We start from the raw sequence: 26022 nt of genomic DNA on the forward strand, positions 1-26022 counted from the left end.
CCAAGTGGTGTTTTTTGGGTGTAAATTAGTCGTAGAAGCGACACAGAGGAGCTTTAATGTGGACATTAACATGAAACAATAAAAGGAGTTTGGGCTAACCTTTCCCTCCGGTTCACTTACAGTAACAACATGGAAGAAGCAGCACCGCGGTCCGCTCACACAAGTCACAAACAAAACAACAAAAACAACGTACTTACACAGAACTTCGATGGCGATTTTCTGTTTTTTTTATTTTTAAAAAAGCACCGTCAAGCGCGTTGAAGCAACAAGTCTCCCCACTTGTGTTTTCTCCGAGGTGGTCCGAAAATGCTCCGGTGAAACCTCCAACAACTCCCGGCTGGGCCAACTACGGAGAGGAAAACAGCAACGATTTCAACCGTCATCTTGTCCAAAGAAAAAAAAATGTTATTCCTGCTTTTATATTTTTTTAGTTCATGCCGAATCCCGCTAAGACTTTCTGGGGATCTGACACGGGGGGCAAACGGCGTCTGAGGCTTTTCCTAGGGGCGTATGAACAGGCTTCTTTTCAAAAAATGTGAAAAATGTCAAAGATTTTCGCCGCCGTGTCAAAGCCATAAGGCTCCAACAGAGAGTGTTCAAAGTGAGCACCCTGTTGCAACAGCGGCCATCTATCTCCGCCGAGGAAACAAACGACCAAACGTTACTTCACGAAATGGGACAAACGCTAAAATAACATTTAATACACTGAGCCCCCTTTAAAAAAAAGACGCCAACTAACCCCAGGAACAGAAGTCTACCGCCAGTTTGAATACCTGTAACTACCATGAACTTACCTCGTTATTGATATCTCATATAAAAAGTGCCCCTTTCTTTTTGTAATGTGATGTTACTGGGTATTTTGAATACTATGTCAAGTTATTCTGGTGTTTTCTGGGCCAGCCAGGAAGGTGTAGGTGAATCGCTTCGCGCACTGACAGAGATGCGAAGAATGCTCGGAATGAGAAGAGGAATGAAATGAACGCAGGGAGCGAGTTTGCGCCGGGGCGGAGCGAGAGGTGGCGTCATCCCGAGCCCAGCAGCCAGCAGCCAGCCCGGGCAGCAGGCAGCAGCAGCAGGCGGCAGCGGCGGCGGCGGAGGAGGAGGTGGTGGTGGTGGAGGGGACAGGGAGGGCAGTGAACATCCCGGGAGCTGATGCCTTCAGGGACAACAAGAAGCTCAGACTTTACAGCTCCGCTTATCACAGAGCAAAAGAGCCAACTGGAGTCCCCCCCTGTGAGACCAGCAATAAAATATCTGCCACAGCTGGATCCACATGCTGCTTTTACCATCACACATACACCTGTAGGATTCTGGGATTTCCTTTACATTGGTCGGTAAATATGGATAATAATAATAATAATAATAATAACAACAATAAGAATAACAACAACAACAACAACAACAGTAGTAGTAGTAGTAGTAGTAATGATAAAAACAATAATGATGATGATGATAATAGTAATAATAATGACAATAATAAGAAGTAGTAGTTGTAGTAATAGTAAAAAGAATATTAATTATTATAATCGTAGTAGTAGTAGTAGTAGTAGTAGTAATAGTTAAAAAAGGTTGTAGTAGTCGTAGTAAATAATAAAAAAATAAATAAAAAAGAAAAAGGTAGTAGTAGTAGTAATAATTTAAAAAAGGAAAAAATAAATAGTAGTAGTAATAATAATAATAATAAATCAATGTTGTGAGTCATGATTCTAGTGGGAATGGTTAGTTTTGCCTTTCCTTTCCAACTTCATTTTTCAAAATATGTAACTGTAAGATTCTGAGATATCAGTGTATAACTGTAACTCTACCAATATATATCCATCCATCCATTATCTATACACCACCTAGTCCTCATTAGGGTCACGGGGGGCTGGAGTCTATCCCAGCTGACTTAAAGTAAAGGCAGGGGACACCCTGGACAGGCCACCAGTCTATTGCAAGGTCACACATACAGACAAGCAGCACTCTCACATTCACACCTACAGATAATTTAGAGTTACCAATTAACCTCAGCATGTTTTTGGACTGTGGGACATAGTCGGAGTACCTGGAGAAAACCCACACATGTCTACCTTTCATTTTTCTGAATGTATTTCTTTGCCATTATAAAGCTCCTTGAATTGCCTTTTGTAGGAACTGTGCTATACAAATAAAGTTATCTTGCTTTACCTTGCCTTTTATCCAAGAAAAACCTTGGACATATATATTTTATTAAAGGAAATAAAGACATAGTTCTCAGAGGGCCATCTTACCCTGGTTTACCCTATAGGCCTGTGCATCTCGGTAGCACTGCAATGCTTCATGTAAAATGATATGTTGTGACATGTTGACCTTTTTGAGTTTTTAAAAACACGAAAAGGTGATTTGGATGTTGTGATTTCCCATATTGCAATTCTGATAACATTAATTGTTCAACCCCATACCTGTAACAAAAACTTTCAAGTTACACATTTAAAAAAAAAAAACCTGCTCTATTACATGTAAATTGAAATTCTACTGACTTGTGGTGGAAAAAGCAAGGACCATCTCAGGATTTTGGTGGCCCTAAACAAAATTTTGATTGCGGCCCATTCAGAACGATGCCATGCAGTTAACTGAATGTCCTGCTCCTCTCTGTCAGGCACCACTGGTGATTTTCTTCTATGAAAAATAGCTGATGTTGTGAAGAAAGTTGCTGCAGTTGTTGCTTTTAGAAAGAAAGAAAGTCTGAATAGTCATACAATCTATCTAGCAACAGTAATTTCATACTTTTTTCACATGGTGGCTATTGTTTTAAATAATTGCATACCACTGATGCATTTGTATCTGAGGCAGTAAAGGGAGTGTTTGGAAAAATATTCTTGAATCTGCCTCACAAGGACTATTGCTGCACTGGTGCAAATTAATTAGCTTCTATGGAGCTACAAAAATGTATGCATTAATTTTAATTACTCTGAATAAGGGACTTACAAGGGACATTGTTATTTGTCTGGTAAAAAAAAAAAAAAGACTCTTAACTTGAATATAAGGTACAGTAAAACCAGATTCACTGATCCTCAACGTAATTATTACTTGAATGCAAAAAACTAAAATATTTGAGTCAAACACTAACTTGTATATTACCTCTATATTTCATGGACACAGCATAACTATCTGATTTCCTGCAGATGGTGTGTGCTTGATCATTAAATCTCTTTGTATTCTGTAAGAAGATTGCTAAAAACAAGAGCAAAAATATACCGAATGTGTGATTTTCAGTTCCAGTGCATAGCTGTAGTATTTCCCACAGGACTTCAAAGCAGCAGCTGACTGAACAAATTCAAATAGGAGAGAGGGGGTTAAATGCAGGCCTTCTTGCAGATTGGGTGAGAGACAGTTTGTGAAGTTCTATACAGTTAAAATAAACCCCTCTCTGCAGCTTTTACAGTGATATTGACACCTCTTAATTCTTAGAAATGCACCCCTTTATGTATTTTTATTTCATTCAATCTTCTATATCTGCTATCCTTACATGAAATGTTGCTGGCTTGGTTTTACTTGACATAGTCTTCTTATATTTCCACACATGAATAATCCAGTTTGATTGCTACAAGGCACCAATTCAGGTCAGATGCCTGCATTTCTACATTCCTAACACCTTTTCCAAACCTGCAGTGTGCTCAAAATATAAACACATACAATGCATTTTCATGGAGGAAGAGTTGACCAGACACAATTACTGACGGCGAAACACAGTCAGACACAACTGTGCTCCTGTCTGAACAAGTCATCCATTAGGAGCCAGTGTTTTGACACCAATCGTTCAAAAGAAAGGGATCTATGAAGATGAACGACTGCCCCTCAGAGGACATCCATCAACACCTTTTAACATCTGTCTGTGCACGTCCAGCTGAGAGAGAAACGGGGAGGTGCACGGTTTAAAAATGGCTTTATTTCTTCTTTTTTTCCCCATTTCATTGTCTTTCAGTCATAAGTTGTATTTTTTTCATAATCTTCTGCCCTTCACACATCACACCTGGAATAGTTTGTTCAAAGCAGCTGTTATCGCCTTAAACAGCAACCTGTGACAGACTATTAATCATCAAAAAGCAGCTGTATTTGGGATGTCTTCAGTGAGACATCCCGCTTTTTTTTTTTTCCACAGATAAATGCAGCAGTATGCGACTCTCTGAGCTGACAGTGTTTGCATCAGTTTCAACATTATCTTAGTGTATGCTGAGAGATCTGGTAACATGCATTGAAAATCAGAAAGGGCTCTCATATGAGAAGTCAGTGCACTCAGCAGAAATGGCATTTTGTAGGTTACTGAGCCAAATGATTACAATTAAATTATAGATATATGAATTCCTGATGTTCTTATCTGCGTGTTCGGTGTGCACTTACTGCATTTCATCATCCCTGCATGTGGCGACGGAGAAAAGCCACTGTTTGTTTACTCCCAAACAAATGGCTCATCCGGCGAGCCCACTGTTCACCGACACTATTCATGCACCGCCACTCGGCTGTTGTGTAACAGGGTGTGGTCGCATGAGCACGCTGTACAGGTGGCAAATGAGACAAGACAGATGAACGTGTCAGGGGGGAATGAACGAGTGAATGTGGGAGAGAAAGGGAGAGCCACATGTCCAATGTATTGGTCCATTTATTAGAGGCAGCTGTGGAGGCTCCTCACTACTGTGAGCATACAACACACCTCTGTCAGCTTTTTACTTCAGCTCTTAAAAAGCAAAACCCTTAGCTGTGTCATATTTATTCCAAGGCATTTAAATCAAATTCAAATCAAATCAAAATATACTTATTAATCCTGAAGGAAATTGAGGTATCCAGCAGCGCATTACTAGGTGTAGAGGCCTACATTTAATTGTTAATCCAATCATTTTCACTAGACATCTAGCTGTTCTTTTAAACTCCTGCAAACATATTTGCATGCAGGTATGGGTCTGATGATGGTGACATCAAATAATACCGTTGTTTTCCTTTTGGGCCAGTTGAACACATCTTAAAATGAATGACGCTGGATTTTATGGATCTATAACTCAAGTAAATCATAGTCCTTCCACTCTGCCCAGTGGGTCTTTTTTCTACAATAATAATACTTGGTGTTTGATTTATCTAAGTAATTAGATTTTTAAAAAAAATCAATTTAGGAATGTACGAAATACGAGTACAAAATAGAAATAAAGAAACCCTTAAAACTACATTTTGACACAAGAGCCCCTTGAAACAGGATCTAAGAATCAGGTAAACATGACCCACATTAATATTCTGCTGGTTCCTTGATCATTTCATAACGCATCTTCTCCAACAACAACAACCGCCAATTAAAAATAATTAAACCATCATTTAAAATAACACAATGATATTTAACAAGTTTACTTGCTCAGACCTACACATTGCACATATGCTTTACAGTCTTGTGAACACTTTGCCTACAAAGAAACATTCCCCCTAAACTGGACAAAGATGAACTAAGGAGGTTGATGGTGTCATGAACAATCTCACAAGCATTCAGGAATAACAGTGTCATAACAGCACTGTCTGTCTGCACAACAGGTTGTTGTTTTCAGGTCTTTCAGTATTGACTTGTTTGTCAGTAAGGAAGTGTTCCTCCCTATAAATAACCACAACGCACCAGATCATGACTTAGGATGGAGTTTTGTTGAAAAGTGGCCGCCTGTCGTATACAGGATGTCCATCTGTGCATGCGTTAGCGATATCCACTTCAGCCTGTGGAGGGTCACAGGAGGCAGACCGTTTGTAGGACAGGTCATTTGCAAAACGAACACAGAAACAGGAAAGTGAGCATGAATGCTTATACTCACCATTACAATGTCATGGACTTGAGCTTTGTTTAGTTATTTTTTGGTTTTATTTTGTAAGGACTCCAGTTGTTTTACTTCCTCCTTTTGTCTCTGTTTAACTCCTCTGTGATTTCCCTAATTATTTTCACCTGTGTCTCATCTCCCAAATCAGTTCACTCTGCATATTTAGTCTTTCTCCATCTTCCCGTCTTTTCTCAGTTCGTCCCGTCTCCCATTTCCAACTGTTTTGTCTTGTGAATTAAATGTCTGTTTGTCCATCTCATGTTCACCTGTCTGAGTCTACTCGTCTATTTGTGGTTTGTACATTGTGGTTTGTGGTTATTTGTGGTTTTTCTACTCTGTTTGCTTCTCCTCTGTGCACACACCTTTTGCCTGATTTGAGTTTTGGATTCTTTTTTCCTCCAGATTATTATTATTTTTTTTCCTGTGTTGGACCTTTTAATTTTCCATTGATTCTACAACTGTCTTGTATTTACTCAACACCTCCTTGTTAAATAACTTTAGTTTGACAAAAATGTCTTTTTTTGCCACAACCTGCCTGCCTCTGTGTCTGCACTTGAGTGCTATTTTCTAAATTCAGTGACATATGACCAATTTAGAATCACCAATGAACTCATAAGGTATGTCTTTGGACTGTGGGAGAAAGCCAGAGCCCCTGGAAAAACCTACAAGGAGAACATGAACTCCACACAGAAAGGCTCCATCTGACTAGTGGTTTCGAACACAGTGTTAAAAACAGCAGCACCGTGTTGTTGTTTGCTGTTGTATGTTTCTAGCTTTTGGAGTGAAAGTGGTGAATTTGGCTACATTCTCTAGCAAGAGAAATTCCTGATTTTTGTTTACTTGCATTTAATTGCTACTTTCAAGTCAGCACCCAAGGATGACAACTAAAGCAAAGAGGACCGTACATTGAACAATAAGGACATTTAAATGTACTATCCCAGCGGAACATGTGAGTCATACAGATGACTTAGCATGTTGCTAATGGTGTTTAAATGACGGCTACATCCTGTGGGTTGCACTGATTTAATTCTCGCTTATTCCATCAAGAAAGCCTTTATGTTTCACCCTTTTACACATTTTTGCTGTCATGGGCATGAATTGCTCTGCATCTCTGTGTCATACCTGAAGTACATTTGCAGTCTATGCGTTCTGTCTTGTTTTTCACCTTCTAGTCATCTTTTCCTAAAAAAATTACAACAAAACACGCTACAAACCCTTTTGGCATCTTTATTTGTGTGTGTACAGAACACTTTCACTAATGCCTCCGCTCTACTGTGTCGCTACGTTCACGCTCTTTTCAGCCGAGATAAAATATGTCAGAGGACTCTTATTCATAAGCCAATTTGAAGGCTTCAGGACACGGTAGATAATAACAGCTTAATCATTAAATGCATGCTTCAGAGAACAACAATCAGCTGTTCTGAACCAGTGAAGCTATAGTTTCTCCACCGCCATTCTTATTTATGTCTCCTGGCTTGATAAGGTTTGTCTGTGCTATGGCATTGCTTTGATTTGAACCTGCTCCCTCTGAGGGAGGCCGCTGTACAATAGAATTAGCCTGGTTTAGTTCATTTTACTCCAGATCTGCCCTGCTGCTGCCATTGCCTGGCCTGGTCTGGTTTAGCCTGGCCTGCAACCTCCTCTAATCAGATAGCCGTGTAAGGCCAGGTGCTTTCCTGGCTCTCCGCTTTGACTGCTCAGCCAGCCACACTGATTCACTTTATTCAGAGATAAGAGAAGGACTAGTGAGGGCCACTTACTGGTTAAATGAATAGGAGTGGGGCAGCCCACATCTCAACCAGCATAGCTTCTGATTATTTCATACAATATATTTGTGTTTCAGTGCTTGCATTTGTTTGCATTTTTTCCATAGTCATGTGAAAAATGTATATGTTGCATGGACATAGCAGGCATTGTTGACATATTTGGACAAGCAAACATTTGATTCTATTTAAAAAAACTGTCTACAGGTGAAGGTTTTAACAAGAAAAATGAAATAGAAATATGAATAAGTGTCAGAATCTTCTCTGAAATTTTCCATAGAATTTCTAATGAAGACAATTGCAGGTTTTCAAAGAGGTTTACACATATTACAGTATCTATAGGGCCATCAGACTGGCAAAAAGGACCCACAGATACAAACAATCAGACAGAGTTTCAGGATCACAGGGACACCAGGAGACTGTGACAATGGATCAAATCTGTTGCAGACTACAAGATCACCCCTGCAAGCTATGATAACAACATTGACTTCCTGAATGAAGTCAATAACTACTTTGGACATTATGAAGCACTAAATAAAACTCCAGCAGCAAAGGAGGTGGTTCTGTCTGTTGATCCAGCTTATGTCTGTCGGACCCTGAAAAAAAATAAACCCATGGAAGGCTGCAGGTCCGGACTACGTACCTGACTGCGTACTCAAGGGATGTGCAGAACAACTGGCACAGGTCCTGACAGACATATTCAACACCTCCCTGAGTCAAACAGTTGTGAACTTCCTGCTTGAAAATGTCAGCCATCATCCCAGTACCCAAAAAACCCTCCATCACCACTCTTAATGATTACTGCCCTGTAGCCCTCACTCCCATAATCCTGAAGTGTTTTGAAAGACTAATAAAAGAGCACATCACCTCTAGTCTACCTCCTACATTCGACCCTCACCAGTTCGCATACCGTAAGAACTGCTCCGCTGAGGACACCTTATCAACTCCTCTCCACCTGTCCATGGAAAATCTGGAGTGCAAAAATGCATGGCTCTGGATGCTGTTGGTCGATTTTAGCTCTGCTTTTAAAATCACAATCCCACAGCTTCTGATCAACAAGCTGGGCCTACTGAGACTAAACACGCCCCTGCAAAACTGGATATTGGACTTTTTGACAAACAGGCCTCAGTTTTGCGTGGAAGGAACAACAGCTCAACGATAGGAACAGGTTCTCCACAAGGGTGTGTGCTGAGTGCCCTTCTCTTCACCATCATGACACATGACTGTTGTGCAAAGTTCAGCCAAAAAACACCATCATCCAATATGCCGATGATACAACAGTGGTAGGGCTCATCCACAACGAGGACGACACAGACTACAGAGGAGGTGAGACTCTTCACTGACCGGTGCAACAACAATAGTCTGATCCTGAACGTGGAGAAAGCCAAGGAGCTGGTGAATGACTTCAGGAAGAAACGGCCACCCCACACACCCATTTACATCAAGGACACTGCTGTGGAGATTGTGCAGCAATCAAAATTCCTGGGGGTTCATGTCCCCGACAGCCTGACCTGGACTTTGCGCACATCCTCTCTGGTTTAAGAAGCCAACCAGCGCCTGCCCATCTGAGCCCAGCTGTCCTCACCAGCCTCTCCAGAGGAACAATCGAGAGTGTACTAACCAGTATCATCTCTCTGTGGGACAAAAGCAGCAGCCTCTCTGACAGGAAGGCACTGGAGAGGGTTGTGAGGGCAGCAGAGAAGATCACTGGGGCCACGCTGCCAACCACTGGTAAACCGGCCGAACAGCGCCGCCTGTCCAGGGCAAGAAGGATAATCAGGACCACCTCACACCACTTCAACAAATTGTTTTTCCTCCTGCCCTCAGGTAGATGGTACCGTAGCCTGAGGTACAAAACAGGCAGATTCAAGGACAGCTTTTACCAAACCGCCATAAGACAGCCAAACACAATATGTTAGAATAGAACTGTGCTACTGTATATATTGTAGCATCTGGTAGCATCTTCATAAGTGTAATATCCATTACTTACTGTGTATCCGTATGTAGAGATCAATAGTTATTACAGTTATATAGAGACTTACAGTTATTGCAACATTCTGTAAATTCTTGTAGCATTTCCAAATGAGAAATATCCTTTATTTACTGTGCCAATATAGATTGTGTAATATCCTTATTTATTGTGTAGATACCATTCATGACATCTGCTTCTAACCTTCATTTCACACATCCTTTACTCTGTGGTTTTATTCGTGTGCTGCATCGTAGTTTCGTCCTGTGATAGCATCTCTGATGTTAATTACTGAATGTCAGTAAAGGAGTCTGAATCTGAATCTGTATCTGAAGTGGTTTCAGTGTGCCACATACAACAACCTGAAGTTGTTCCACTAATTGTATCTACTCAATTTCCCATTCAGATAATTTTTAACTTAGGCAAATATCAGTACAGGTATTTTATCTGTAATATGAATATTCTACTACAATGGCCCAAGACATTTTAAAACTATTATGAACAAGTTCTAGTTTTGATTTGGGGTTTAATTTGTAATAAATACATATTTTTTGTACATATGCCGACTGCCAAAACTGAACAGAATTGAAAGGACTTCCAACAGAAGTGTTTGAATTTAGAATTACAGAAGATAAGTCAACATTGTAAAGATTTGGACATTTGCAATAAATCATTTCCAATAAAATGCAATGGGGGAAAGGGTTTCTATGATGATGCAACATCCTGTTTCTGGTCCCTTATGTTAGGGTCCTTTAATATTGACCCTACTGGTGCCTGAGTGAGCACTAACCTTGAAGCACATTTATTAGGCCTATTTGTAGTTCTCTGCATGTATCCTACATTGATGCAAAAGCAATAACACTGTAAAACATCACCTGTACAGTCATCTGACCATAAGCAGAAGAAGCCCATATAACGTAAATAGAATAATCAAAACATTGTTGCGAAGTTACACTATCGGTATACCTGTTTTATGGGTCTGTACTTCACACATAGCTCCAGTGACAAAATGACCTTCCTTCTAGGATTAAAACTAATTATTCCCCAATCTGAAAGTCACATAGCTCAGGTTACCATGGTGATCTGATCAAAAGGAGGCTGCCTGTGGAAGTTAAAATTACTGACTATATCACTAATTTAAGTTTTCCTAACAAGATTTTGGAGTGCACAAACTTTTGCCTGGTCTCATCATGCAGCTTCAGTTTGGTCACCATGGTAACCTATAATGTACCTGGACCAGTTTATAAAAATAGGATCAAAGCATACAAACAGATCCTAAACAGACAAATGACCATTCCTTCACAGTTATAGACAAATTTGAAAAAAAGAAAAAAAAAGCGCAGCTGAAGTGAGCTCAAATGGAATAAACAAAGCATGTCAGCAAAGTGATCATCTGTTTTATTATAGGAAGATTTCATAAATATCTGGAAAGCATAACACGTTTCCCACCACTCTGGTCATTAGGCGGGACTCCATAAAACAGCCGGTAGGTCTGTACATGAAAATCAATTGTTCCAAATGAAAGAAAATTGCTGTTGCATTGTGTATGGTGCAGAAATGTACATGAGGAATTTGGTCAGTGTAGTAATTTTCAGTACTACATCACTACAGACTGACTTTATAAAAGTAAAAGCAACATATATATTTTTTTCAATAGTTCTTTTTTTTAATTACAGAACAATAAACAAATAAAGAATCCATTTCTTTATCAAAACTCAGAAAAAATGCATAAAGGTATAAGGTATTGTACCAACATTTTTTTGATATAACATATAATTTCATAAATATTAGTTTGGAATTCCCTTTTGCAATGTGAAATACAAAGTCCCTTTAGTCAATGTTCCCACTGAGACTGCTCTTGTAGCTGCTACACTTCTTTATCATAGTCCATTAACGACAACATGCAATATATTAAGAGCAGCGTTTGTACTATGATGATCTATTTAAGCTCCCTGTGTTGTTGCTGCTCTTTTGCAGAACCGTGCTGCTGGTGCTGCTGCTCTGCACCTCAGGCATCTCAAGCAGTTTATCCTGATATGTACAAACCAGCAGATTTAACTAACCGTTGCTACCACAGCTGCTGCTACTGCACTTCATACGCAAACTCATTAGCTCACAGCAGAGTCCTTTCACTTCAGAAATGCTTTGTGGATGGAATAATCAATAGTTTATCATCGCTGAAATGTTTATATGCATAAAACCTCACACACAAACATTATACAGCAGTTTAGGAGAAATGCGCACCAGAAAACAACATACTTTTAAAGGCATGCAGAAAATAAAAATAACATAAATTTCATATCATACATAATGTACAAATACGCACTGCAGTATGTAAAGGTTTAACAGGGGAGTAATTGAGAAATGTGTCCGTTGATGGAATTAAATTCTCACAAAATCCTCACTAATGCTTTTTCGGCTCTGATATGCTGCTGCAGCCGTTTGGGTGTTTTTTATCACTATTAAACAGTTTGCATACCTGCTTGTTGCCTGCAAATCTCTTTATCTCCGTGGCAGCTCGTTTCAAAGGTCCTGCCAGGAGGACACAGACTTTAAAGACAGATTGTTGCATAACCAATGTTTAAAATGTGATTATGACCAGATGTGCACTCAGATTGTATCTGAGGCAGAGGATTTTGTGATATCACACAGATGCATGTTTTCAGAGCAGAGCTTTACATCCTCCCGCTCAAAAGCAATCAGTGCGTCATCAAATTTCTGCCATCTGGCAAAAAAATAAATAAATAAAAATGTTGGACCTACAGTGTGATACAACTAGAATTACCATCTTGCAGTTTTATGCTTCCACCAAACACCCAAGTTGCAGTTTATGTCCATATCTGTTCAGACTTGTACTACATTTAGTGAAGATTTTGATGTTTATTCAGAGAAAGAAAAAAAATTAGTCAAATTCCTTTTATGTGTTCCTGTGCAGGGGCAGTAAAGGTGATTCTGATATGAGTAGAACACAAATTTTAAGCCATTACAATTGACAATGCTTCAAATATGGATATTGCTCCACTGATAAATTCTAAAACTGGGAAGCTTCATACAGATCTTCCACCTGTGACTCTGAATTGCAGATCAGTGTCTGCAATTCAGAATGCAAACCAAATGTGAAGTCCATCCATCCATTCTCTATACACCGCTTCATCCTCACTAGGGTGTGGGGGGTGCTGGAGTCTATCCCAGCTGACTCGGGCAAAGGCGGGGGATTGCAAATGCATTTTGTGGCTCTCAATTTCATCAGAGAAATGGGTGTAATTTAAAAAAAAAATAAAAAATCTACCAACCACAATTGTGCATGCTCAAATGTAGAAAAGTAGTGATAATAGAGGAGAACACAAATAACATTTGATAGATTCTCCTGTTCTGAGGCCTTAGCCCAAATCGATAACAAACACATACGAGTTCCCAAACCTTTAATAGGCATAAACCACTCAGCCCCAGTGTCAGCTTTGCCAAGTGCACCTTTCTGAAGGTGTTTTTCTTAACTGCTGCCAGAATGACTGTTGTCCTATATAAAGGACAGGCAGGACTGTGGTCTTAGTATGTGCGGAGGGGCTTATTTGATATGAATACAGTGGTATATAAAGGCAGATACAGGAGTGTAATTATATCTAATGGCTAGAAATGCTCCTGTTCAAGACATCTTGGTGTGTGATGTTTGATTATGGGTGATCATTTTCTGCTTTTTGGTGAAAAACACGGTATCCAGGTCCCGGGCTTTACTGATGATAGTGGTTCAGAACAATGGGCTATTGAAATGCATTGTCACTACTCTCTGGCTTAAATGTCAGAGGATAAGGCTGGCAAGAAATCCAGGGCTACATTTATAGTAGCAATCCAAAACTAAGAGCAGTATGATGCAATGAACCAGCCATGAGCAGCATTTTATTATTGAATCAACAATAAAGTCTATAGCAGCACACTGTAATTACAAAGATGTGAGTTCCAAGTAATTTCTTCTTGTCAATAATCTCCTAATTATGGCCTTAAATGATAATATCTTAAAGTAGAGCTGTCACACAAAACGATCCCTGCAGTGACTGAAGGGTGTGGAACAGTGAAAAAGAAAATGTCAGGGTTTGTTTAAACCTCAATACCACAAGTACACCTCCATATTCAAAGAGAGTGCAACAGTAAGTACATACAGTGAGTAAAACACAATGTACAGCACATAACACAAGTTGAAAATATGAGTTACCAATTTGCTCATATGAAACCCGAGCCGTTTGAATCCACGTTGTTGAGATTTAGTGCTTATTTTACCCATGATGTGTGTTCTAGCTTTAAAAAAACAAAAACAAGACATAATATCGACATGTTAAAATGTTAACAATACATATGAAGACTTATGAAAGAATATGTAAAGAATCTGTCAGCTGCCACCAAACAGAAAGGTCCTGAGCTGCTGGATTTACTGCAAGAAGACCTAGAGCGGGGACAGACTACAAGACGCAAAACTGAAACACACCTTTCACACACAGAATAGAAGAAAGCAACACACAGAGGGAGGAAGAGACAGCATGCACATGAGCGAGAGACTTGAAGAGATGATGAAAGTATGGAGGACAAAGCTTCAGATCTAGAATATCTGGAATGAGGCACAGAAAGTCACAGCATGGAGAGAAATCTTAAGAGAGCTTATGGTCCAACTCAGAGAGGAGAGGAGAGGGAGGAAGAATCTGAGGGGAAGTAAAATCTACATGTCCAGGTGCTCATGTTTTACCTAGTTACTATAGTAACTACAAAACCAGAAATTAGAGAAGTTAGCTTTTCTAATCAATTATAGTGGGGTCAAGGTAGAAATGAAAATATTCATGAATAGTATATGAACTTCATGTTACAATACTCAAACGTCCAACATCACTATTCCAGCACTGACTGATAGACAGGACCATCTGCTGCTTTTGTTAAACACATACATGAGCGTGCAACACAGCTGAACTGTGTATAAATATCCTGATTAAATGGATTCTGGTTTGCTGATTTCCTGACTCCAAAAGCCAGTCTATTATACTTTAACATCAGCAACACATTTAGGCATAATACCCTCTGGAGTATTGCTCATAAGTCAGTCTGTGTATCCCAGTTAGCCATCTGTTTAACATACGGACTTCCAGAGCCACATAAATATAAATGACAACTGACTTTGAAGAACTGTCCCAAATGAAGACACAGGGACAATAAGGCAGATGATTTACAGGCTTAATATTATAAGGCACTTGGGAGAGTTGGGGGAAGGTAAGTTCCTTTCTGACTTAAAGCGGAAATTCATTGATTTGACACATCAGAGTTTGTTTACAGGTGTTGGGGAGCAACTTTCTACTACAAGAGTATGGAAAAAAGTTGTGAAAAGCTTTTTATGACTCCAGATAAGGCTGTGATCGGATCATTTACCTCAAATGAGTCTGAAAACAACAACACTGTAATAAAAGAAATCCAAGGATGTGGAGTGAATATAGAAAGAACATGTTCCACACAAGTCAGCAAACTCCTAAAGGTGGTCTGATCATTTACCTGGCACAAGTAAGGCAGGAAACAAGCTGAGAATCATCAGACTGCTTCCTTTAAAGTTCAGGAGTTACTGTCAAAGTGTGTGAGTTCAGGTTGGAAGGTGAGCAAATGTGTGAAGCTCTCAAAAGGCATAAAAGAGCTTTTATTTTTTAATGAATTACTCAACAGGTCTACATGAAGGCCTTCTTGAAGAGGCTGTCCATTTGTGTGATTCATCGTTGAGACTATTTAAACATACAAAGCACAGATTTCTTAGAAAAATCAATGTGACAGTGGATTCACGTTTTAGGATACAAAGTAGCTGGCAGCTCATGAATCTGTTGTTGTGATGCTGCATTATGTTGAGCCGACAGTCTTTGCTCTGACTGGACAGCAATTTTCTAATGTAGCTGATTTACTGGATCATTCTATCGCAAATCATCACATTTTAAAAACTATTTCTGCTTGACCATCTCTGATTTGCCTGAAAATATTAGAGATACATCACATACTTTTAGAGGTTTTTTCTTTCTTTTTAAAAAAAAAAATCATTTTTTTTGCTAAAAGTTGTATTGAAAGTTGAAGTTTTAGTAAAAGCTGAGACTATGTTTAAACAAGATCTGAGGAACTATTAGAAATAAAAGCCTGAAATTTTCACTGTTATTGCTGCAAGATCTGACAAGTAGATTAATCTCTGATTATGGCTGAGTAGAAATCTGACGAAAATAATTAGAGCCATACTCCAAAACTCTGTTCCCCTTTTGCTTTTGTTAGCGTTTATCAGGAAAAGACCCAAGTCCAGACAAAGACACAGCAGGCAGGCAGTGAAAAAGACCAGACAAAGTTTAGTGAAGGAACTTACTGGGGTGGTACAGATGAATGAACAAAAGGCAGCTGGTGACCCAGGGAAGAATAAATCAAAAAATAAAGAAGGTAATCCAAAAGAAAACTAAACCCAGTCAGGCCAGAGAACAGAAGAGAAAGCAATGGGAGGGCAACCTGACAATACAGATGGAAAGACAAGACCGTGCAAACACTTAGAACTGACTGGGGAGACAAGACACAGGTGAAACTTATCAGGGCAGTCAAAAACGAGGGAAACCCAGACAAAGGGAGGAAGCAAAAACACAGGCGACACACTAGGACAGGGATCTTTACAAAATAAAGCAGGAAATAAACAGGACAAAACCCAAGACTACGACAGCGTTGTATTATTGTGACATGGCTCACAAAATATCACCAGCTGACTTCTGCATTATCATGTTTTTTGTTCATGTGTGCTCAGAAATGGGATTTTTTTTGTTTATAGTTCAACTCACACATAATCAGAAATCAATTTGTCCAATGTTGCAGATTCTGAATCAACACCACAATAAGAAATAACAGGGAAACTACTGGGCTTTTATTTTTAACAGCTGGCAGTAAAAGCAGCTGATCCTACATGGGACCTTACTGGTTTTTGTGCATGTTGCGCCTTTCTCAACTTCTCTTGTAGTGCATTTTTAAATTCATTTTTCTAATATATGAACAGGTCATTATTCAGCCAGCAAGAGCCTGACTTGGAACATATTTGGGTTCAGACTTGATCAAACATATCCAGCTGGAGCTCCAGTTCATCTGAAGCAAACTGAACCCTCTGCAGGTGAAGGTCAGCAGAAAACAGAGGAGGCCGGACTGGAGACGTGAATGCTGAGGACAGCTGATGAGTTTGGCTGAAAACTAGCGGATGGTGGCTGCTGGAGGACCACAGGAGAAGACTCGCAAAGGCTGACGAGTGTCAGTAGCACATCACTAACAGGCAAGTAACAGGATTAAAAGGCTGGAAATCAGTTGGGAAAATTGGGCTGACAACAAGGGAACTTACCAGATAGAGGAAATGAGTGAGATATTGTCTTAAATAACCTACTGAGCCATGAAAAGTAACTGGGGAGCAATCAGGAAAATGCAAAACAGGCAGGGCTGTGAGTGAAATCACTTCAGTCAACAGAGGAAACAATTACTTTTACGCTCAACTCAGAGTGGTATTCCTCTCAAACTACTAATCCTTCAAAGAAGTGTAAAAAGAAACATTCCCAAATTTGTAGCTGTCTGTTTAAAGAAAGTTTACACCGAGGTCTTCATTTGTAACACTGTGTTGTGCAAACAGACACATAATCTGCACATTCTGTATGTTGCATCGCTGTATTTTTGTTACAGCTAGTACACACATATTCCCCTGCTTGAATTAATGTTCTAAAACTAAAATGTTACAAAGAAGAAGAGGCTCTCTCTCTCTACCACTGTTTTCATATACAAGTACTCCCTCCCATTTCTCTGAATGATACATCTGTCCCCCCTCGGTGAAATGCACTTGATGTACTGCACATCTGCTTATAAGTTGGATGTCAGGGTTATAGGAACACTGAGATAAAACTAATAATGACATGTTTGTTTGGCTAATCAGAAAGGCCAGATATAAACAAAGAGGTCTGGAGAGATGGATTTACAGATTTGTGTCAAGGCTGATGGGCATATGCTCATTTGCGTCTTCTCTAGCAGAGGAAGAGCAGTGCTTTTGCAACTACAATCCCTCATAGCCCTTCACTCCAGAGCTCACTCCTCCTATCAGCTCATCTGATCTGCTTTTCACATGCAGGTTTGCCTGGAATAGTTTAAGAAATCAAAATATCCTTGGAGTAAAAGCTGAACTCTATCTCTACTTCTTATAATGAAAGTGGCATCCATCCATCCATCCATCCATCCATCCATCCATCCATCCATCCATCCATCCATCCATCCATCCATCCATCCAATGGAGTGCCTTCCATTTCTCTCAATGTAATCGCAAGACATTCACGTATAGGATGAGCTACATAACCCCTCCAGAGAGTTCTGGGTCTACCCCTGGGTCTACTTCCAGTTGGATGTGGCTGGAAAACCTCCAAAGAATGGCACCTTTATTAGACCACACAGAGCTCATGACCACAGGTGAGGGTTGGAATGCTCCCTCTTCAGTCTGGCACAACATCCATATTACTGCAGATGCTGCACCAATCTGACTATCCATCTCATTTTACCATCACAAGATTCCGAGATATTTAAACTCCTTCACTCGGAACAACAACTAATCCCCAACCTAGAAAGAACAATCCATCACTTTCCTTCAGAGAATTCCTTTACATTCAGCTGCAAACCTCCCCAGTGTGCTCTGAAGGTCATGGTCTGATGAAGCCAACAGAATCACATCATCTGTAAGAAAAAGAAAAAGAAAAGGCAGAGATGGGAGCAACCTTGGTGAAGCCCAGCACCTACTGGAAATGTGTTGGATAGACAATAGAAACTCATCTCTCACTTTGGTTGTACACGAACTGTGTGATTCGCAAGATCGACCCTGGTACCCTCCAGTGCTTCCCACATGATTCTCCAAGGCCTTCAAATGGGTGGACTGGCTGGTCGAATTTTCATGAGCATCTCAGCAAAGCCACAAGGGCAAAGAGCTCCTTATCCAGGACAGAATCTACATTCTCCACCTGAAACTGAGGGTTAGTGATCATTTGGAGCCTCCTTTCCAGCAACCTGGAATTAAGTTTCCCATGGAGGTAGCATAGTGTAAAACACCACCCAAGTGTCCCCAGGCACCATCCCCGACCTCCATGTGACACTGAAGAGTAGCCTAGCCACGCTAGACCCATGTTTCTGACGGCACAAGGGTCTAGGGAAGCTCGACAGGGAGGGAGGCGGGCTAAAAGATTGTCTATCAAATCCCTCTGCAGCAATTGGGTAGGTATACAACCAATCAACGCAACGAATAGGCTGTAGTTCCTAGAGCACCGGCGGATTGTGGCTAAGTCCCATTAGCTTCCCAACCAGTGGAGCCAACTGGTATATTAAGGATTTGCCATATCCCGTCGGCATAAGTCCAAATACGTCTTTCTTCTCAATGAAACACTTCAGTGCCGTCCTTTGTTTATCTTTCAAGTTGAATTTTAGCTTCAAATCTTTAAGGGCTGTGGCCAAAGCCGAGTCGAAAGATAACTGTTTATTGTGTGCGGGTTGTTTCTGTCAGAATCGTCGCGCCTCTGTCGTCACTTCGTTACGCCCGCCTTCTGACTCTACACTTCATGGTGATTGGTCCGGCCAGTTTTAGGAGCATCCAGCCTCGAGCCTTATGGAGGGTAACTAGACCCACCCTGGCAGAGAATTAAATTCGTTGCCGTGGGTTGTCTAGCGCGGCTAGGCTAACTGAAGAGACTTGTCAGCCAAAAATAAATACTGTTTGGTTTAGTTTTTGTGTTTTTGAAAGACTGAATGAACACACTAAGTGAAAGTATTTGAAATGCAGTATATTACAATTACATAAAATCTGTCACTATGTCGAAAATGAAAATCTGAATGTCACTGGTGAGGATCTCAAGTATGTTTTGAGTAACTGATGCCACTGAAGATATCTCCAGAATGTTGGCAGACTTTTTTCTTTCTATCTATCTATCTATCTATCTATCTATCTATCTATCTATCTATCTATCTATCTATCTATCTATCTATCTATCTATCTATCTATCTATCGATCGATCGATCGATCGATCGATCGATCGATCTATCTTATAATATACTATACATATAACAAAATGATTACTCAAAAATATTTATACCTACAACTAACAAACTGGGGTAATATCTAACATTACACCCATCTTCGCAGCATATTTCACATTAATGGGCAAATCCCAAAGAGGCTCAATTTGAGCAGGTTGATGGAATTTTTTCTTTCAAATAAAAGCAACAATTTGAAGGATTTTGGTTTTGCTGAAGGCTGTAATGTTTGTGCTTCCTGATTGAGCTTTAAAAATGCAGTCAAATGTTTGTGTTATTCTCCAAGCACCGCTTAAGTAGCATACATTTTGCTCAAGGATCTTCAGCAAAATTTTTCTTCCGTTAATAAATTGTACACTGCTAATGATGATCACCGAATGCCTTTGTGGAATATTTGCACTGATGCGAAAAAACACAAAAAAGGAGGTATGAGACTTGAAATACTGGATGAAAAAGGATTTCCAAATGCAGCTTTGGAGCAAAAAAGACAATCACTTCTGATTACATCCATTATTTAATGTCATGTGCTGCACTTTTCCATTAACCTTCAGTCTTGTAGCACCAAATTAGTGAACAAAGTTGATTAAAACTTCAACATTTTAAATGATCAGTTTTCCTTTCATGCTTTCAAGCTGGTTTCATTTGTCAAGTTTTGTATCTTCTGTAAACTAAAAGATTTTAATAATTAAGAAGAATATGCACACACAGCCTTAGAGAATGTTAAAATTTACTTAAACTATACATTTTTTATGTAGCATTTATTCAACCAGGTTAGTCCCATTGAAATCAGAGATCTCCTGTACAAGGAAGACCTAGCTAGGAGGGCAGCAGCATAGTCACAATAAAAAAACAACAGATAAAATCAGCAGCATTAGAACTTGCTGGCATATACTGCTTGCACAGAGACAAGGTAGGCTGTAATGATTTCACCAGAACTTTAAACTCATTCAGTGCAACAAGGGCTTGAAATTGAAGTTGAGACTGTAATTTATTCCAAGCATTAGGTGCAGAAATCCTACATGTTCTCTTGCGCAGTTCGGATCGTACTTTGAGGACGACAAATTGCAGAATATCCATAGATTGGAGATTGTGACTTCCATGTTTCCCTGTTAAAAGACAAGACAAATAGGAAGGAACAATTTTCAGAATGGTTCTGTAAATAAACACCAATGACTGAGATGTTGGGCGCTTAAAGATGTCCAGTTAACTTTAGAATAGGGCACACAATGGTGAGTAAGGGGACCATATTTGACAATGAATCTCAGTGCTCTGTGATACTATCCAGCATGCTGAGACAGCTAGCTTCTGCTAGCCTTCATATAACACATCTCCATCGTCAAAAACAGGCAAATAGGTCGCTTCCACCAGTTTCTGTTAGTTGTTTTTTTTTTTGGTTTGTTTTTTCCTGAATGTGCTACTTAACCCTTGTGTTGTCCTGCGGGTCTAAATTGATCCGGTTTAAAGTCTAAATTTTCAGCATTTTTGGGAAATCTTATAAACATTTTTTGGTGGAAAAAAAATGTTAAAAATGTTTCTTTGAGAACATTCACATAAAAATCAACCAAAATCCAGCGAAATTCGCTGGATTTTGGTTGATTTTTATGTGAATGTTCTTAAAGAAAATATTAGAAGTTTTACTGATATGTATGTAATCACTTTAGATATTTTTAGGATTTTTTGGGAAGATTTTTACTCATTTTTGAAAATATTTACAAGAATGTTCTTGCCAAATTTGGGGGATTTTTTTTTTTTAAATACAATTTTTATAGGAAACTTTGAACAAATTATTGGACTTTTCTTCCTGAAGGTTTTGCAAATTTTCAGAAAATTGGTGAATTTTTTTGCTGTATTTTTGGATTTTTTTCTAGACAAAGAAACAATATTTTTCGGCGGTCGTAAATGAGGACGACAGGAGGGTTAAAAGACAAAAATGGTCGTCAATTAAAAAATCCTAGATATTTAAAAGTAGACACCAACTCTATTTGTTGACCATTTCTTGTTAAGATTTTTCCAGACAGTGGTGATCTCGCAGTTTTTGAAATGTTAAAGAACATACATTTTGTCTTGTCTGCATTTAAAACAAGCTGCAGATGACAAAGTTGTTCCTGGACTCTATCAAACACACGTTGCAAACACTAAAAGGCCTCTGCAGGAGTGGGTGCTGCAGAATATATGACAGGGGGACATAACATGACCCCGAGAGAAATAACCCAAGTAAAGTTTATTTTCTCAAGCTCGAGGGGTATAACCTGGAAAGGGCTGCAAATTTCCAGTTTTAAAAATTCTACTTCCTGCAAATAATGATGCAAACGCTCAAGCATCCTTGTTGTACTTGATGCCTGACTGAAACATGAAGGATAAATGTTCCAAAATTTGGCCTGAAGCTTCCCCCCTGTGGCTTTGAGAGATACTCAAAAAACTAATAATAGAAACTGAGGTCAAAAACACGAGTCCGGTGTGCTGGAGCCTCGTAAAATCAATCTTGTCTAAATTAAGATGTATGTCTGAGAGGTTGGCCTTTCAGTTGTATTTACAGTCTTGCAGTGATTTGTGAGGTGTTTCTGTGTTAGCTTGAACATCTCACACACACTGAGCATTTTCACAGCCCTGTGATTATGACAGAAAGATGTTTAGGAAGAAAACATTTCCTATGTTGTTTCTGTTTCGTCCAACAGGCTGACACAGGAGCTGGATGCAGACAGAGAGGAGCCTCGTCGTCACACTAAAGACAACAGACTCTGCTTCCCTCACGTGTCCAGCAGGGCTTTAAATCTATCAGAGACTGTCAGATTGGAATCACACTGGTCGCCTTTAGTCCATTTCTTACATTTCTCAATATGAAGCAGAGAGGTTGATTATCAGTTAAGTGTTATGTAGCATCGTTACAGTTTTTATCTTTTTGTATATAGCAGCAAGGGTTTATTCTCATTTAATTGATTATGTTTGGATGTTAACTGAAAATGCCTCCTTCACAATTGATTGGAAACGTATTGAAAATATGGGCAAAATCCACTAAAATGGCAGCTGTTTCCTCTCCTTTGAGTTGAAAAGAGGAAGATTTTCACCTCAGAGGAAAAGTAAACGTTCTAATATTTATTTACTCCGACTGTCGGTCTGGCCTGTGTGTCTCCTCTGTTTGGAGAATTGTGTTTGACTGTTTAAAAGGACGATTTGCGTGAAAGTGCTAAAATAATGACATTATATTTTTAGATTCATCTCGTCCCAGCTGTTCTATTTTTTTTTTCATCTGCTTTCACAGCTTCTGTAATTTCAATGCAATTTCAGGCTCTGATTGCTCTGTTGCTTGAATGCTAATCATTGTTACTGTATAACTTGTTTTCTGTTCACCTCTTTATGCATTTAAGGAAATGTAATTTAATTTTTCTTTCTTTAAGAAATGAGAAAAGTTAAGAAGGGTCAGGAAACAAATTGCACTCTTTGGAGATGCACAAAAAAACCCCAAAGTGCAGTGATTCCTGCCTCTGCTGGACTGTGTTATATAAAACAACTCTTCACAATACGGCTTCACACACCGTTTTAGTAAAATTAAAGCATTGGGGTTTTTTTAACATGAAAAAGGTTCTGTGTCTCAAAACAGGGCCATTTTATCTGGAATTAAAAATGAGAGTGTCAATTTTTCATTGAAAGTATCTCTCAAATTCAATTAAAATATTAATAATGCAATTTTAATCCACAGAACTCTTTCAAATATCATGCCCAGAGCATCAACAATAACCACTGAGGTATTCCTTTAAATGTCCAAACTCACTGAGGTCAGCACTGACTGGCATGTTTGCCCACCTGGGGGCAGCAGACATGAAAGACATCTCCTGAAATACTTCATGTATTTTGGCTCTTAATTTTGCTTTTGTTTGACTTTGTTTTGAATCTGTGATAAATTTCTGAGGAAAACATTTGAGCCTTCAAGTACTAAATGTACTATTGTGAAATATGAAGAAAGAAAGAAAGAAAGAAAGAAAGAAAGAAAGAAAGAAAGATAAACCTGCTTTTACATCACTTGTGATCTTTCAATAACTGCATAGCTGAAATTCAAAGCTTTAAATGTGTAACTGACCTCTTCAAAATCTTTTTTTTTTTTTAAAGAAATTACGGACACTAAAGCATCACACATTCAGGCTTCATGTTTGAACGTGTTGTTTACACTCAGATGAACAAAGACGGTCCAACAGACCAATCACTTTATCTGCTCTTAAAATCAGGCAGCTGCTGCTGTCGCTCACAATGTGGATTTTAGTATCAAAGTGAAAGCAGCCAAAACTGAACACACACAGAGCGAGGATGTCTGATTTTATCTTCTGCTGTGTAAAAAGCCACAAAAAAATCATCTCACCTTTTGTTTTAAAATGTGTCTGGAACAGGTGTACAAATGTCATCGTTGAATTTTTTTTAAATTAAAAAGCTGCAACAATCATCAGAATTGTCCTGAACAAGCAACTCCTTTTAAAAAATGTGTTTTTTAAAGGTGATGGTTGTTAAATGAAGCTCCTCTAAAGTCTAAGTTCTGTAACGCTACATTCAAAAAGGATTTTGTGACATTTAAACCAGGTTGTGATGTGATGTGGAAACTTTGAAATGACTTTTTGGTGAAGCAGTGATATGTGGACTTTTAAAAGGACTGTTTAAGTATTCCTTTTAATTTGTCACAAAAGGGGAAGTAAGAGCACTTGAGGTAGACAAAAATAAATCATGCATTTTTATGCCTTTAAAACATGTTCAAGGTGATCTTTAAGATTCAACTTCAGAAAAGAAATCTAATTTTTGTGCATTCAGATTTTTTTCTGGTCCAAAAGAATCTCTTTTTCCAAACCTTCATCATGTTTTTTCATGCTTTATCAACTAATTACAAAAAGATACAGAAGATGAATGTTATTGCATTTTTATTCATTTGTAATTTCTGACTGATTTCTGGAGGCTCTGAATGAAGGTGGAAAAGACTGATCTAGATGATGTATTTCGCTCCATCTTTGAGATAGTTTCTTTATTTTCCGGTTATTCATAAACAGTAATGTTCTCTGACTATCAGTGAACCTTCAAATTCCTTAAATATTTGGCACAAAAAAATATCTTTTGGTGCTGTAGCTGCAATGCTACAACTCATCACACTCCTCTGTCAAAAAACAAAATCAAACCTCTTGTCAGTGACTTTCCTCTTGTTTGTAATAGGACAGGCTCAGAGTATATTTGAATAATTGTGTAATTAATTTTTGCCCTTTAATTACCGGTTAATGAAACAATGTTCAAAGATACAACCTAAAATCCAGACAAGTCATTCAAATTTATCCTTTTATTATTTTACAAAAAAAGATTTTTCTTTCATTCTTGAAATTCTTACTTTTTAGCGAAAAAGACTTTAATAGATATGAACAGACCTTTCAGCATCAAGGACTTCTTTAGTTCAATTGTCCACTTATTGCAAAAGGAACTTTTTCACTGAGCTTTCTTTTATTTTTTTTAAGTTAATGGAGGCTTAGCCCTTCAAACTGTACGCGCATTCCTGAACTGTTTTCAACATAACATAAAAGAGTATTTTGCTTTTGAGTTAGACTAAAGAGGAGGCAGAGAAGTTCTTGTTTGTTATGTGCTTTATTAACCAGCATTTGTTACAGTTATACAAGGTGCAACACAGACATGTGTAGCTCAGTATCTGTGCACTGAAACAGACTGTACCTCTGGATATATTAACTGATTCAGTGATTAACTGTGGACGTTTTCCACGTACAGTATAGAAACTCTGATTTTGGTTTGATGTTCTTTTAATGAATTCAGAGGGATTGTGTTGTTCTGGGGACTGCACAGTGGCTTGGTTAGCATCACAACTAGAAGATCTTTGGTTTGTGTCCCTGCCTCCCCAGGATCTTGCTGTGTGGAGTTTGCATTAGGGGTGGGAATCACAGGGTACCTCACGATACGATACGACAGGATACAATAGGCGATACATGGCTCACCATACCAATACTATCATGATAATGCGATACTATATTTCAAGATAGTCACACAACAATACATCATGATATCTGTAACTGAAAACAAAATGCCTGCAAAAAGTTCAGTATATATTTATTTACTTTTCTATGGATTTGACACAGATTTGGATGAACCACTTAACAAAAACTGCCTACAGTCTTGTCATAGGCCTCTTTTACAAACACACTAACTGCAACTTACGACTAATGTCCGTATGTACCATCACACAAAGAGCTGGAACTGCTTTTCGGTGAAATATTTTCTGCTTGGTATTTCATACCTTGGTTCCAGTGTGTAGAAATGAAGCTCTGCGTTAAACGCTGTATTCACGGCTGCAGGCAGACTTCAAACGTTAGCCACACCAGCTGCTTTCTCGGCGAGGAGTTCAGGATGGTGGCGTTGCAGGTGGGTTTGCATGTTCATGGTGTTGCCT

At 39.0% G+C, this 26022-nt stretch overlaps 1 protein-coding gene across 7 annotated transcripts in view; it reads right to left on the reverse strand.

Annotated features, from left to right (window-relative positions):
* tead1b (TEA domain family member 1b) overlaps positions 1–1078 on the reverse strand; it is a 49807-nt gene extending 48729 nt beyond the window's left edge. For 3 of the 7 annotated variants that reach the window (XM_022216486.2, XM_022216485.2, XM_022216484.2), the window contains exons 1-2: positions 795–1077; positions 198–346 (exon numbers count right to left, since the gene is read on the reverse strand). The gene's annotated coding sequence lies outside the window, so the exon portion shown is untranslated. Of the gene's footprint in view, positions 1–193; positions 347–794 lie in introns of all 7 variants that reach the window. The other 4 variants (XM_022216489.2, XM_022216488.2, XM_051939960.1 and 1 more) reach the window with 3 other exon arrangements.
* Between the last annotated feature and the right edge of the window lie 24944 nt (positions 1079–26022).

Source organism: Acanthochromis polyacanthus, chromosome 2, assembly GCF_021347895.1.
Source record: "Acanthochromis polyacanthus isolate Apoly-LR-REF ecotype Palm Island chromosome 2, KAUST_Apoly_ChrSc, whole genome shotgun sequence".
In the NCBI taxonomy this organism is placed as follows: domain Eukaryota; kingdom Metazoa; phylum Chordata; class Actinopteri; family Pomacentridae; genus Acanthochromis; species Acanthochromis polyacanthus.